Raw genomic sequence first — 13,678 nt, 5'->3', positions numbered from 1 at the left:
CAGCTGCTTTTGATTTTGTTGTAAAGACCAGTTTCAGAAATTGTTTGATGCCCAGTCAATAGGAAAGAATCTCTCGAATGTATACCCTTTCCTGAACACAAGAAGTTTTTGTTGGATTTTGTTGCAAATGCTCACATCTAAAGTTACTGTGCCATTGTTCCTTTGGTTATAGTGCTGAATTATTCAATATTATTACCCACTGCCCTTCTTAGATCTCTTTCACTATTAATTATTAAATGGTGTACCTCCACTTTCTTAATTAATGCTGGTGTTACGTATTAAGGGACCCAGCTCCTACAGCCCTTTGTGAGTGGGAAGTAGCTATTACAGGTTTACTTCTTCAGGTAGGCATCTAACCATGTCTAATGCAACTTGGATTGTTCCCACCTGTGGCCATAAACTCTGGGGCACAGTGTTCAGCTGGTATAAATAATCAGAGGATCCAATTAAGTAAATAGAACTATGACAGATTAAGGTAGCTGGAGTCCAGTTCTTCCCCCACCACACCTCTCTAGTTTTGTTCACAAGTTACAGTACAAACTTGGAATAATGTGGTTTAGATTTAGGATAACACTTTTGCTGTTACAGCATTTGGCTGTGCTGACTGCCACAGTTTCAGACAGTGGTCAGGAGTACGTCTGTGCTCCTATTCCACATCAGGCTGCAGAACTTAGCTTGTATTCTGTCTAGAACTAAATAGGCTTAATTCTTTTAAATGGATAATTACAAATTGTTAGTTATAAAAAGGCTCTCTTGCAGTTGGAGGGAAATCTTTCCTTCTCCGTAGGAAAAACATGGATAGTGTTTATTTGATTGGTTTTTATTAAAGGTTATTTTAATAACTGGTCCAACTGAGAATCCTCAGTATTTGTCTCCTCGCCCTTTGTTTCTGTAGGGGACAAATTCTACACTCCCATCTGCTACATGAATCCAGAGCTGCCAGACAAAACCAAGAGCAGAATATGCCTTTTCCTTTTATTCCCTCACTTTTTTTGATGCTTATTCTCTGCTTCCTTGCACAGTCTTTGTTCTCCTGCCCTTCTTTGGCGTCTTTCAATGGCTTTGCTGGCAACAGGAGGATCTCTGAGCAGCATGAATTAGTTGTTCTTTCATGGGAAACTGCAGTGGGGGGAGTACACTGGGCACTTGTAATGCTGCTGACGTGCACTTCCAGACGGCACAAAAGTATGCAAGGAAATGCTCCTGCGAGGAGAGAGGGGGGTGAAAACACAGTTATTGGGGCCTGGTGCTGTCACACCTCTTACTAATCAAAAGAGCATCAAATGGAGCTGCTTGGGTAGTTTACTCTTCATTTCCCTGTAAAGCTCACCTGAGCTGGGTTGTTTTCAGGAGGTTTTCTGCATGGGGCTTCCTGTTGAAACACTCTGAATGCAAACTCAGCTTGTAGGTAAATCTCTTCTGTTTCTGTAGGCTGTGATCCCACATCATTACTGCTGGTTTATGTTCTTATTTATGTGCCTGAAATCCAAAGGTCTCTGTCATTTCTGAGGCACAAATTTGAGATACGAAGGCTCAAGTGTATATGAAGTTCTCTTAAAGTGTATACTATTGTCTTAAGATTAAGACTGTGTGACCTTTTTTCTTACTTATGGAGTATCTAAAACATTGTGAGTGAAACATTGTTTGCAGAAATTGATTTTTATCGCTTTATTTTTCCCAGGTTTACAATGAGCTGTTGACAGCACTTTGAGTATTTCATTTCACTCTTTGTCTGGTAAAGTCATTTTTCTTTCCCTGTTGTTTGTGTGTAGTCTCTCATGCACATCAAAATTGGGGAGGGGAAAAACAGGGTTAAAAAGCACCAGGTGTTTCCAGAAATGTCTCGTGCAATCTCTGTACTTGTAATTACAAAAGTTAGACTTTAATTTGACTTTCTCTTCTTAAATGTATAAGCAAAATACTTGTGATAGTAGGAAAAATAAAAATAATGAGTCTAAATTTTATGGACTCTGTTGCAGGACAATCGGGCATGTTAAAACCAGTGCTAATTCCATTAGGATTTTAGAGAAACTTGTAATGCACCTTGCAAAGTTTCTTCTCTGGCTAATTTGTCTTGATATTTGTTTGTTTTGTTGTTGGTTTTTTAAAGTCTAGCATCTGTCTTTTTGGTTCTTTTAAGACACTACAGGAAAACGGCAAACAACTGTTAAAATCAGTAGTTTTGTACTTGTTGCTATGATGATGCAGCATCTAGGGAATTTCTCATTTTCCTTTTATATCTGAAAAAAGGTCCTGTAGCATCGTGTTTAAAGTTTACTGCATCAGCCCTAAAAACCAAGCCAAGCATCTGCTGTCTGTCTGAATTGTTTGCAAAGCATTTATTGTGTACAGTTGACATTTTTAGTTGTTAGTGTTGAGGTGAATAGTATGTATAAAAAAGGGGGCAGAGTTTCAGCTGGCTTAATTTGAAGTAAATAAAGGGCTCACCGTACCTTGGCCGTTGACCATTAAAGCGTGTTCCTGTGCTTGGACCAGTAAGCATATCTGAAGTTTGATCATGGCTGTAGGATCTGTGTTAGGGTCAGCGAAGACTGTGAAGTAAAATGCTGTTTATGGTCAACCATGTCTCTCCACAGAAATGAGGGGTTCCAATGTCCAGTCATTTCTTGTGTCACTGGGAAGGGAAATCTGAGTCATCTTGGTCACCTGCACTGCCTCAGTTATTTGGTCATGTCAGTCACCTTAGTTATCAGTAATGCAGCAGGTAGAATATATTGAGTTGAGGAAACATACGCTTCCAATGTTATCTGCAGTAACGATCAAGGTTTTCTGGGTTTTTTTTAAGCTGAATTCAGTGCAAATGAGCTGTGGACATAACCCAGTTATTTACTGATTTGTTTAGTAATGGGTTGGCTGTGCCATGGTGTTTGCATGCAGATGAATTTCTCTTTACTTCCTGGAACAAAATCAGTTCCCTGGCAGCGCTATTGTGTTCCTGCCGTTCTATCTCCGACCTTAAAGAAGCGTTTGTTGGCACCAGGCAGTGGGGAATAGCACGGGTAGGCGTAGCTGTTGCATGGATCCTTGCTGGCTTATGGGTAGACATACAAGGTGATGTGCTGGTGTTTCATTCTATGATCACTACGAGCCAGACACGAAGGAGAGATGTTTCTGGCATACAGAATAAATTTGCCTGTGGCGTTTGGATCAGACGTTCTTCTCTGCAGAGAAGAAAAAAATGTGCACAACTGTTTGGCTTTTTTATTTATTTATTTATTAGTGAAGAGGAGCATTGTAGATTGAGAAGGGGAAATTAGGACAGGAAAATAGGCCATTTCAGTACAGTGGCTAGAACAACCCTCAACTAGGTCAGAAATTACCTCCTCCAAAATCACAGTGACATAGCAAATGTTCAGTTTAATAAATGTAACAAGTTACAAATGAGTACTGAAGAAATAATGGTTTGTTTATCTCTCCTTTTGGAAAGATAAATCCTTAATATATTCCTTGACAAACTTTCTGGCCAAAATCAAAATGGCATAAAGTTCCTGGATGAAGCCTGGAAAGTTAAATCACTGTTAGAAAACTACCTAGAAGAGAGACTCTTTTCAAACAAAAGCAGCTGCAGGCAGGCATGAAGCTATGTTCTGGATGGAGCCCCTTTTTAAGCCATTCTTTATGATTCCCACCAGAGAAAGGGGTGAGAATAGCACTGGAGTTTAATAGTAGCATGTCTACTTGTGAACTGAGTTGATGCCCGTTTTGAATCGTCCCATGAATAGCGTTTGCCAGACAACAGGCTTGGTGAAGTTTGTCCCTCTCATGTTTATAGACAGGTGAGGGGGAGAAAACCCCAACAAAAACCATGAAATAGCACCAGGGTGCTAATTATAAAGGGAAGTGTATTTCAGAGGTCAGCCTTCTAAAAACAGTAAAAGCAGCAAATACATTTTATAGGTTTAGAAACTAGTTCTTGGGATTTTCTGAAGATCTTAATTGTGAGAATCCCCTTTTTGCACGTTTAAAATCTGTTTTGAATTAAGCTGATAGAGGATTAAGGTAAGGAGAGCTTGTCACATCTAATGTATTAAAGAAACAACTGGAGGCTGAAAACAGCAGTCTAATAATATTTTGAATAGTGGCACATGAAAGGTTTGACCCAAAGCCCAATCCTTCTGTTCGAGATGAGGATTTGGGGGTGTCCTAGAATTGGGATGGTTTTAGTTAAGTCTGGAAGAGAAAAAGGCAGAATTCTAGATCTAGGCAGTGAAATGTTCTAATGCTTCCTGCAGCCAAATCCAAACTTACTTGTGCTGTTAAGTGGAAGGCAATTGCCCTAGCAATTAATCTTTCTTTAAAATACCTCATTATTAGCATAACCTAGCTTCTTTGCTTGCAAAGACCTACAGCTGCTAGAAATGTGAATGCAATACTTTTGAGCGTGCATGAGGAACATAGAGAAAAAGCTATGACTCTTTCCTCTAGTTAGGAAAGCAACCTGCCACCGCCAGCCAGTTCCGATGCATCACCACCATCATCTGTGCACAAGCTGGGAAGCAGTTTCATCATCTGGTCATCCCCTTAAAAGTACGAAAGGAGTATCAGGCCCTCGCAGAAGAACATAAAGCAACACGAGTGCTCTGGAGTATGTTCCCCTATGAGTTCTTTATGTTCCTCTATGAGCTCTTTATTTTCCAGTAGTCTTCTTGCAAGCAGATGACACTAAATGGAATAGGTACCTAGTAACTATGAAATAGAAGAAACAAACCTTGTTTGTTACTTGGAGTGTCAGGTGATACCCAGAATTTGACAGCAAAACCCTAGTCTCATGCTTATTCTGAATTTACTGCTTAGCTCTCGAGATGCACATCCAGCTCCAGCACAGTAGCAGACATGTCACTGTGAAAATGAGCCTGTTTGTCTTGGTGTGGAGTGCATTTCTGACTTCATGCAAGCTAAGCAATATATAGGCTTATAATTTATTTAAACTTGGCTTCGTATTTTATCCCACAGGTTAGCTGCTTATGGATTCTGCTGTCAGTGCTTTCTGCTATCAGTGCCCAAACATCTGCATTAGCGACATTACATGAGCTGACAGCCAGATGCTGGTATCTGCAGTAAGTAATTAATCCCTTAAGCATGTAGGAATTTTGTGTCAGTTGAATTTGCTTGGTACAATTTCCCTAAAAGAAAGATAAAGGTCATAGTGCATGGCTTATCTTTCACCAAAGTTTCTTCTCAGAGTCCCAAGACTTGCCTCTTTCTGTTGCCTGGCTTGCCAGCCTGCATTCCCAGTTTAGGTTTCGCCCTTTTGAAGTTGCGGTTTTCCATGTTTCTGGTTGATGCTGGTCGAGGCAGCCATCAGTCGAAAATAGGCTGATATGAATCAGCCTGCTATTAACCTTGGTTTGTTCCTTTTTTCTGTATAGTTTACATGGTCAAAGAAAAGAGTGTTCTGCCAGGGTGCTAATGCAGTTTCCATTTAGTTACGTACTTTCACATGGGTCGAGAACCCTTGTGCAAGACAGTAAGAGAAGCAAACAATAATGGCTGAAGGAGGGATACAGTGGGGTTTATGTTGTTCTAGTCTCTCTTGTCTTTTTTTGTTTAAATGAATGAGTGAAAAATCCCAAAATGAGAGAAAATCTGCAGTGACCGTGCTTTACAGAAAGTCCACCGAATTCCAAGTAAATAAAAAAGTAAATCTAAACTTAATTCTGCAGAGAATTCTAAATGTTGGTGGATTTTCAAGTTAAAAATAATTAGTTTACTTCCCAGTATGAGCTTGAAAGTGGTTTTGATACCATCTTGTGTTTCATTTCCACCTTCTATGTATGAGTGAGAGATGTCGGCTCTGGGAGCTGCCAGCCTGTCGCTGCGGTAGGGGCTTTTCTTCTGGAAATGTATTGAAACTTGATAGCACGGTTCCCCTAGAGCAGCCCAAGCTATGACAGCTCACAGTGTGCTTGGTGCTGCTTCCCTTATTGATGCCACTGAGACACAGCAGCTGACAGGAGTAACTGGGATGCTGCTGAAAAACAAGGCTGCTTCAGCAGTAGCAAACCATTTTAAACAGGAACCTATCTTTTAGAGGCTCCAGCCTTAAATGAATGTGACGTACGCCAAATCAAGTGCTCGTGAAGGCTGCTTTTCCCCAGGAAATATTTCTTCATGTAAATTGGATAGAGCAAGAAATCAGTTGTGTTAGGAGCAGACAGATCTGGAGCACTGATCACCCGTGAGTGCACTGTGGTGCTTCTTTGCAGCCATTCAGTGGGAATGCTGGCATGAGTGATAATAGATATGAGTGCTATCAGGTATTACAAGTGATACTATGATAGAAGCAGGCCAGCAGAAGCCAGACAGACGTTATGGCACTCTCCTTGACACCAGCAGGCCAGTTTGTTTTCAGCCTCCATTTGGACATTAGTGCTAAGAGGTTTTTCTCTGACGTGATTGGCAGAAGTGGACTTCACATCTCTTTCATCTTATTGCTGTATCTGTGCTGGGGCTGAGACTCCACCGCTCATCCCCAGAAGTCTCTGCTGTCAGAACTCATGCAGTATTTCTAGGTATGCTGATGTCTGCCTTGAGTGTCATCTCCATCTCTGAGCCAAAGGCCAGGAAGGTCACAGCTCTGACGGAACAAAGCAGAAGATCCCTCAAAAGTACAGGGTTTACACCAAACACTGAGTAAGTCCTTAACTGCAGAAGCTGCAAAGACATTTCTTCCTTTAAATTGTGTGCTTGTTTTATTTGACATTCCTTCAAAGGCTTGTGCCCTGCACTAACCAAATGCTGTACTTACCTCTGCCTTTGGGCAGTAGAGCACATTGATACTTTTATTCAATATTTGGATTTTTCTCACAGTGCTTTATCAGATCTGTTCAATATTGTTTTACTGAGCTGGGTGATTTCTGTTTTCTTGTTTGTCTCTGAAGAAGATACATTCCTGCATGTTACAGGCAAGCACAGCGCTGAAAGGTGGCTGGTGAGAGAGTGGGTCAGTGACATAATTATACTTTCTCCAGATACCTTCTCCAGAACTGGAAGGAGTTTCTGGTTCTGATGCCAGCACCTTGGGGGAATGTCTGGATTTCCAACATTCCCATTTTATGAGGTGGAGTAAGAACCCTTGGAAATTCCAGAAAATCTCTGGGTTCCTGATATTTTACGTGACTTCTTGTGAGAAGAGTTATTGCGAATTTCATCATGGAAACAAAATTCCAGTTTAAATGTCATCTATTGCGTGGTTCAGACCCTCCCACTGTTGCAGGACTTCAGCTGGCAGGTTGTTGCTCTCCTGTCACTCTCATTTAGGTTTGTAGAAAGGCAGTGCTGCTGTACTTTTCCACTAGTTTATTTTAAGTTCCCATCTATACTGTTACAGTTACAGTTGTCCCTAGTGGATTCTTCCATTAATATGGGAATAAATTGTCCTTTCGTTTTTCCTTTCTGAGGATTAGTATTCCCAAGAAGACCACACTTCTCCTCTGTGCTTCCTCAGTCCTTTTTTCATGTTAAAAAACAGGGTTGCTTTGCAGCATCAGCACCACCATGTGTTCCTCTTCAGTCAGTTGTCCGTACGTCTGCTCACAGCTTTCAGACCTCTCCCAGACCCTGTGGAAACCATGTGGAGTTCAGGGTCATGAGAAGCAGTTGGTTTAGGACTTCTTTAGCAGATGTATTCATATATCTTTCCGTGCTGATTCTTCTTGCCTGCATCCGATTCTTGCATTTCATCTATGCTACTCAAGTTTAGTAATGTGAAAAAGTGAGTTTGCACACAGGCACAGCATAAACAAGTGGCTAATTGCTTTTCTCGTCCTTGAAGGGAGGATTGTGTTATTCAGGTTTAAATAAATCATTCGGATGGGTGCCTGCGTCATTTGAGCTGCATTTTGCCCTGGGAATTCTTCAGTTAAAGGAGCACCATCAGCTGCTGTTTCAGGGAAGTTTCTTTAAAAAACAAGTCTTCTCAGTTGCTCTAACAGCCACTAACTTGTAACATAAATATAATGACATAGATGCTACGTAAATCACTTAAATATAGCCACTTATAAAAATATTAAACCTCACACAAACAAAACTAGGAAAACCTTGAAAGGAAACTGTGCATGTGATTGTGCACAAAATGCAGTTGAAAGTTAAAATAAAAGGAAAAAAATCGAGATAAAGCAATCTCTGCTCACTGGTAACAGGGACGTGGGCATGCCTGTGAGAGAAGCAGAACAAGGGAGAGCAGTACATACATTCTATTTGATGCAGAAGTTGCAGCACGTGACCTTGATTTATGCATTTACTCTGTATTATCTTTCTGTCCTGTTTTTTGTATCCTGGGATACAGGATACAAGGACTGCTTGTATCCTGTATCTCTCAGGACTGCTGCCTCTCTCTCTGTCTTTGCAGTGTTGTCAGATGCTGGCCTATTTGGGATCTCTGGAGACTGCATCCCTACGAATCTGGCTGCTGTGATTATTTTAGCACTTGACACAGATTTCCTGAGGAACAGAGGAATTGTGCCAGCAGATGTGGTTCGTGTGCTCTGCTTCCCCTGGGCCTGGCAGGGAGGCTGGAGGGGCACCACAGGAGGTCAGAAGCAGCAGTGCTCTGTCCTTGCCCCAGCCCCTGGGTTAGGGACATCCCCCTTCCTTCCTTCCTTCCTTCCTTCCTTGCCCAAGCGAGGGGCTGCAGGAGGTGCTGCTGCACAGGCACTTTGGTGGTCAGCAGCACGGGAGGGCGGGTGGCTGTCATTGCAGGTACAGAAGCTGAGCTGGGGGTGACACATTGTTTTCCCAGTCTTTTTGGAAACCTGGGCCAGCCAGTGAGGGAGAGGAAGGTGAGACACCACATTGAGTGAGAGGGATCTGTCTGTGAGTTGAAGGCTGCTCTGTGTTGGATTTACTGAGTTATGTGTTTTGTGAGGGGAGAGAGAATTCAGGACATTCTCAGCTGGGTAGAGGATGAGAAACCCTTTGATTACAAATCAGCCCTAATGGTTTCTTCTGGAACAGCTTTACAGGTTCGGAGGTTTCTGGATTCACTAATGCCTTAAGCTGAGAGCAAAATGCAGAAGATGTGAAGTGTGTGATAGCAAGAACAGAATACAGCATCGTTTCTGTTAACCCCAGATTCCCACTGCCTTGATAAAACCACAGAAAAATGTTTTTATTGTCAAAATGCAGATCTGTCCATGTGCTGCTCCCATCTCTTGACACAAGAGAAATTTCTGGTTGTGGAAGTATAGTCTCATCTCCAGGCTCTTTCAGAAGATGTCTTTGCATGGGCGTTATCCCAAGGGAAGGGCCTGGATCATACGGGCAGAAGGGGACAGCCTTGATGTAGGGATGGGCACCCAGCCACATGCTAAATACCACTTTTTCCCAGCTGGTGCAGTGCTGTCTGTGACCCTTAGGCAAAGGTGGACAAGTCTGAATCTCCTGTATTTGAACTTCTTTTGGTCATCAACAGAGTAAAAGAGAGATTCTGTGACATTTTTTAACCTTTTCTTCCACTGACGTGTCTTCTTTATTCCACAACCTATAAATTATCTGCCTCCACATTTCCCTGTATAATATCCTTCAGTATCACAGATCCCATCTATTTTCTCTCAGGTGGTCTTATTGATACAAATCTAACAATTTAACAGCAGTTGTTCTCAACTGGTTTTTATGTTTTCAAAGCTGCTACTTCTATTTTTGGACCTGGAGAAGGACTAATGTAGTTGAAAGCTTATTGATTTTTCCCAGCTAGACTGGTGGGTCTAATAACATAGATCTGCCTGCAAACCTTATTTTGGTCATATCCTTGGATACATCAACAATACCATTTTGTTATTTCTTCTGGCATAATTTATGGCTGTCAGTGTAATGCAAATATCCCAGCAATAACTAGTAATGATATGGAGAGAGTTATGTTGGCTTGTCAGCAATGTTCCTAAACTTCATCAGGGCAAAATAAACAGAAAAATCTCAGGCAGCTGATGCACTGGAAGAGATGGCAATGCAAATCCATTGTGAAGTTGCTATGATATGGTCATTTGTTCATTCTGGGTCAAATCTTTACCTTTTTTTTAATCCCTGTGTGTTCCTGAATCAGAGAAATTTGGTGTTTGTGGGGGTTTTTCCCTGCTAGTGGAATTCCAGAGCAGTTTGCAGTTTCCCTGCAGTCCCGTAGGGTGGAGGGTGCTGGACAGTAGAGAAGCAGACACTCGCGTCTTGTAACATCATCAGTAGCAGTGCTAGTGATGAGTGCAGGACACAGAGGCAGTCATTAATGTTGAACTTCTAAATGAGACCCTTGGACTGAGGTAATTGAGTTTCTGGCAGCCAGCAGCTGTGGAAGTGATGGATCCAAGTACCAAAATGTTACCTGTCAGTCTGCAGCTGTGTCACATCAGCAGTTCCAGCACTGGCCTCTTGCCTCATGCTGACTGAGAGAAGATGGGGGATTGTGGCTCATACAGTCCGTCAAGGCCTCTCCAGTGAGTAGGGGACACATCCTGTATGTCTGGAAACAGAGCCACCTGTGTGGTCCTGCTTGGTGATGGCTGAGACTGACAAGTGTATTGCTCTCTTGCATCCCTCATGGGAGAGGCAGCAGGGAAGCAAGCACATACTCATCACTCCCCTTCTCTGGATCACCTCGGATGGGTACTAAGGACACTGCTCTGCGTCTGAAACCGCTGCTCGTGCATGGGGTGACATGAGCTACCAAGCCTCTGTGGGAGGAAACTGCGGCTGCCGTCATGCTGCTAATCAGATTCCTGCCAGGAAAAAAATAGCAAGTGGGCAGCTCATCCGGGACACCAGCACTGCAGCTCCACCCCACAGACCAAATGCGGGCTGCACGCACAGCCTGGGTGTGCTCGCCTGCCTGAATGACGTCTTCTGCAGGTGGTGTCAGAACTTCCCCTCCCCGGATCTGTTTCTGTTTACATAAAGCTCTGAAGTCCCATGAGGCTGGTAAGGACCAGGAATTAACTTTCCCTTAAATATCATAGCACAAAACCAAAAGCCTGGTGGAGAAGTGGAAGCAGCCAACCCTCAAGATTTGCCTTTTCCCCCTCCAAAATCAAAAATGTGGCTTCTTTTCTGGAAAAGATAGACTTACATAATTTGTCCTCGTTTTGAACTAGCACAGCTCAGCCAGCACTGAATGGTTCTCTGCAGTTAATCCATGTGATATTATTTGTGGCTCTTTTTGAGAAAGGACTGGTTTGTCTTAGCTCACAAGCCTTATTTTAGATAATTGAAAGTCCCATTTTTAAGTGCAGATGTGATTTTAAAGATAGTTATTCTTGTCCATGAACATGTTGGGAACTTAAAGCCTTTGAGATGGCAGAGGAGATCCATTACTGGGCTGTTTACCAGTGCCTCAGTAAAGGCATGTTTGAGCGCGGCAGGTTTTGTTCTTCTCCATGTGCTGTTCAAACCCAGTGAGGCTGGATCACCACATGCCCTACATCTGCCAGCACCCCAGGGCTGAACCCACTGGATCCAGCAGCTCACAATTTGAGGGAGGTGTTCCAAACAGCAGCCAGAGTTCAGCAACCCCGCACCCTTACAACACTGAAAGGGATTTTTTATTTCAAAAGGAAGGTTAAAGAGGAGAAATAATACATAGCTAAGAGGTATTAAAAGGAAACGAAAAGCAATTTTAACACCTAGATGATCAATTGTGTGTTTTCTTAAACAATGTTAGTTGCCCAGCTATTTGTTACAGCACAGAAAGGGAGAAGGCTGAATCACTTGTTTCTCTGGTTGTTACCTCAGTTACTTGTATAGTAAGTGATTGTGTTCAGGCTAAAAATATTATAGATAAAGCAAGCTTCCAAATAGTGGTGGTGTGAATTTTTTCCACCACTCCTTTCGCACAGGTCTGACCACTGGGTTTGGGATATGTTGGCCAAGCAGGTAAGGGGCCAGGTTGCACAGAGCCTTGGGCGACATGGTTTAGTGCAATGTGTCCCTGCCCACGGCAGGGGGGTTGGAACTAGATGATCTTAAGGTCCTTTCCAACCCTAACTGTTCTATGATTCTATGCTGGCATGAAAGGTCGTTACCACATGTGCTGGGGGTAAGTATCTTATCAGCCAAAACATGGTATGGGTTAGAGCAGGATTGCCACTGAAAATGCTGAAGGGAGTGTTGGCTCAGTAATGGTTTGTGATCCGTGGGATTGCAAACTGCTGTGGGGTAGGAGCCCCCTTTGTACAGGGCCTGACACAGCCAGACAAGCCTGCAATGCAGTTAAGTAGTCAAAGCAGTAAGAAATAGTAACCATATCGTATCTTTCATATTTCTAACCAGGGCATTAACCAAGGAGACCATAAAACCCAACTCACTATTGCATCCCAAGGAAGATGCAGTCCCTTCCAGAGAGCACCTGCATGCTAGAAGAATGTTTTAAAATGATACAAATGGGCTCTCTTAGTTAAAACCTCTGCATGATTCCAGAAGGGAGAGGCCCAAAGGGAAGAATCGCCTTCAAATTGAATAATCCCCATTTTAAAGGGCATCCTATTGCAATCTATTGTTGCATAAGACATAGATACAGTTCCAACATTTAGATTCCACTGATGTTTCAAAATTAAATATATTATGTGAAATACATTTTCTATGAAATAGCTTTATATTTTTATGAGACAACTGATTCCATATTTGAAGACTATATTTGGTCTCAATTGTAACTTTCATTTCTTTAGCAGGGAAACACTAATTCAGGAGTTGTGCTAAAGAAATGCTTTAGGTTGGGGATATTTTTAACTGAAATGCAGACTCTCTGAAGGGTTCCAGGGCAGGGTGCTTAGCCTGAACAGTGTCACATCAAAAGCCCTACCCAGCTTAAAACCACGTTTCTTGAAAAGCCCAATCATTACACGAGTTTGTACTGAAATTCAGTCTGATGCAACCCAGGTCTGTTTGTATTCATGCCCCTACCTAGTTCAGTTACCAGCATGTATGTAAAATGATGGGTGCTCTAAATCACAGGTCGCAGCTTGGCCAGTGGCCCTGTCTTATATCACCTGTTTCCCTCCAACACAACTATAAATGGAGCCTGGGGCGACTGTGCCAGCAAGCATAGACTATCTCAAGTTGGAACGGACCCGTAAGGATCGAGTCCAACCCAATGGGTCCTGGCCTGTAGGTACCTGAACTTCAGTGAAGTGGATCCCACTGAGCACAAGAGCGAGCTTTGCTTATAGCTGCTGCAAGCTGAGGGCACAGACACAGCAGGCATCCCAAACCTGCCTCCTTTTGCTACCAAGTGCCTCCTGCAGACAATGATGTTTCTCTCCAGCAGATGGCCCAGCCAGCCTGCAGCCAGCCTTGGTGTCCTCTGCACCTCCTTCCAGATCCACACCTTGGGAATCAGGCTGAGCTTTAGAGTATACTGAAAAATAGTTTTACACACACCCAACTGAATACTCGTAAGTACCTCAGAAAACTGCAATTCTGAATTTGAAATGTTTTTAGCAGTAGTGTTTCTAATATCAGTAACAACCACCAGGTCAGGAGTGCCTGGCAGATTTATTTGCTGTAATAACGAAGACTGAAATGGAAAGCATGCAGCCACAGCATCAATTCTGCTTTTTAATATGACTGTTTTACTGTCTCCTCTAAGTTACTGGAAATACCAACATGACATATTTCTCCTTCCAAAGATCAATACCTGTTACAAAAATAAATGCTGTTCTAGGGAAAGCTGGCATTC

Source organism: Strigops habroptila, chromosome 1 (genome assembly GCF_004027225.2).
Source record: "Strigops habroptila isolate Jane chromosome 1, bStrHab1.2.pri, whole genome shotgun sequence".
Taxonomy (NCBI): Eukaryota; Metazoa; Chordata; class Aves; order Psittaciformes; family Psittacidae; genus Strigops; species Strigops habroptila.
This window is presented reverse-complemented; position numbering follows the sequence as displayed.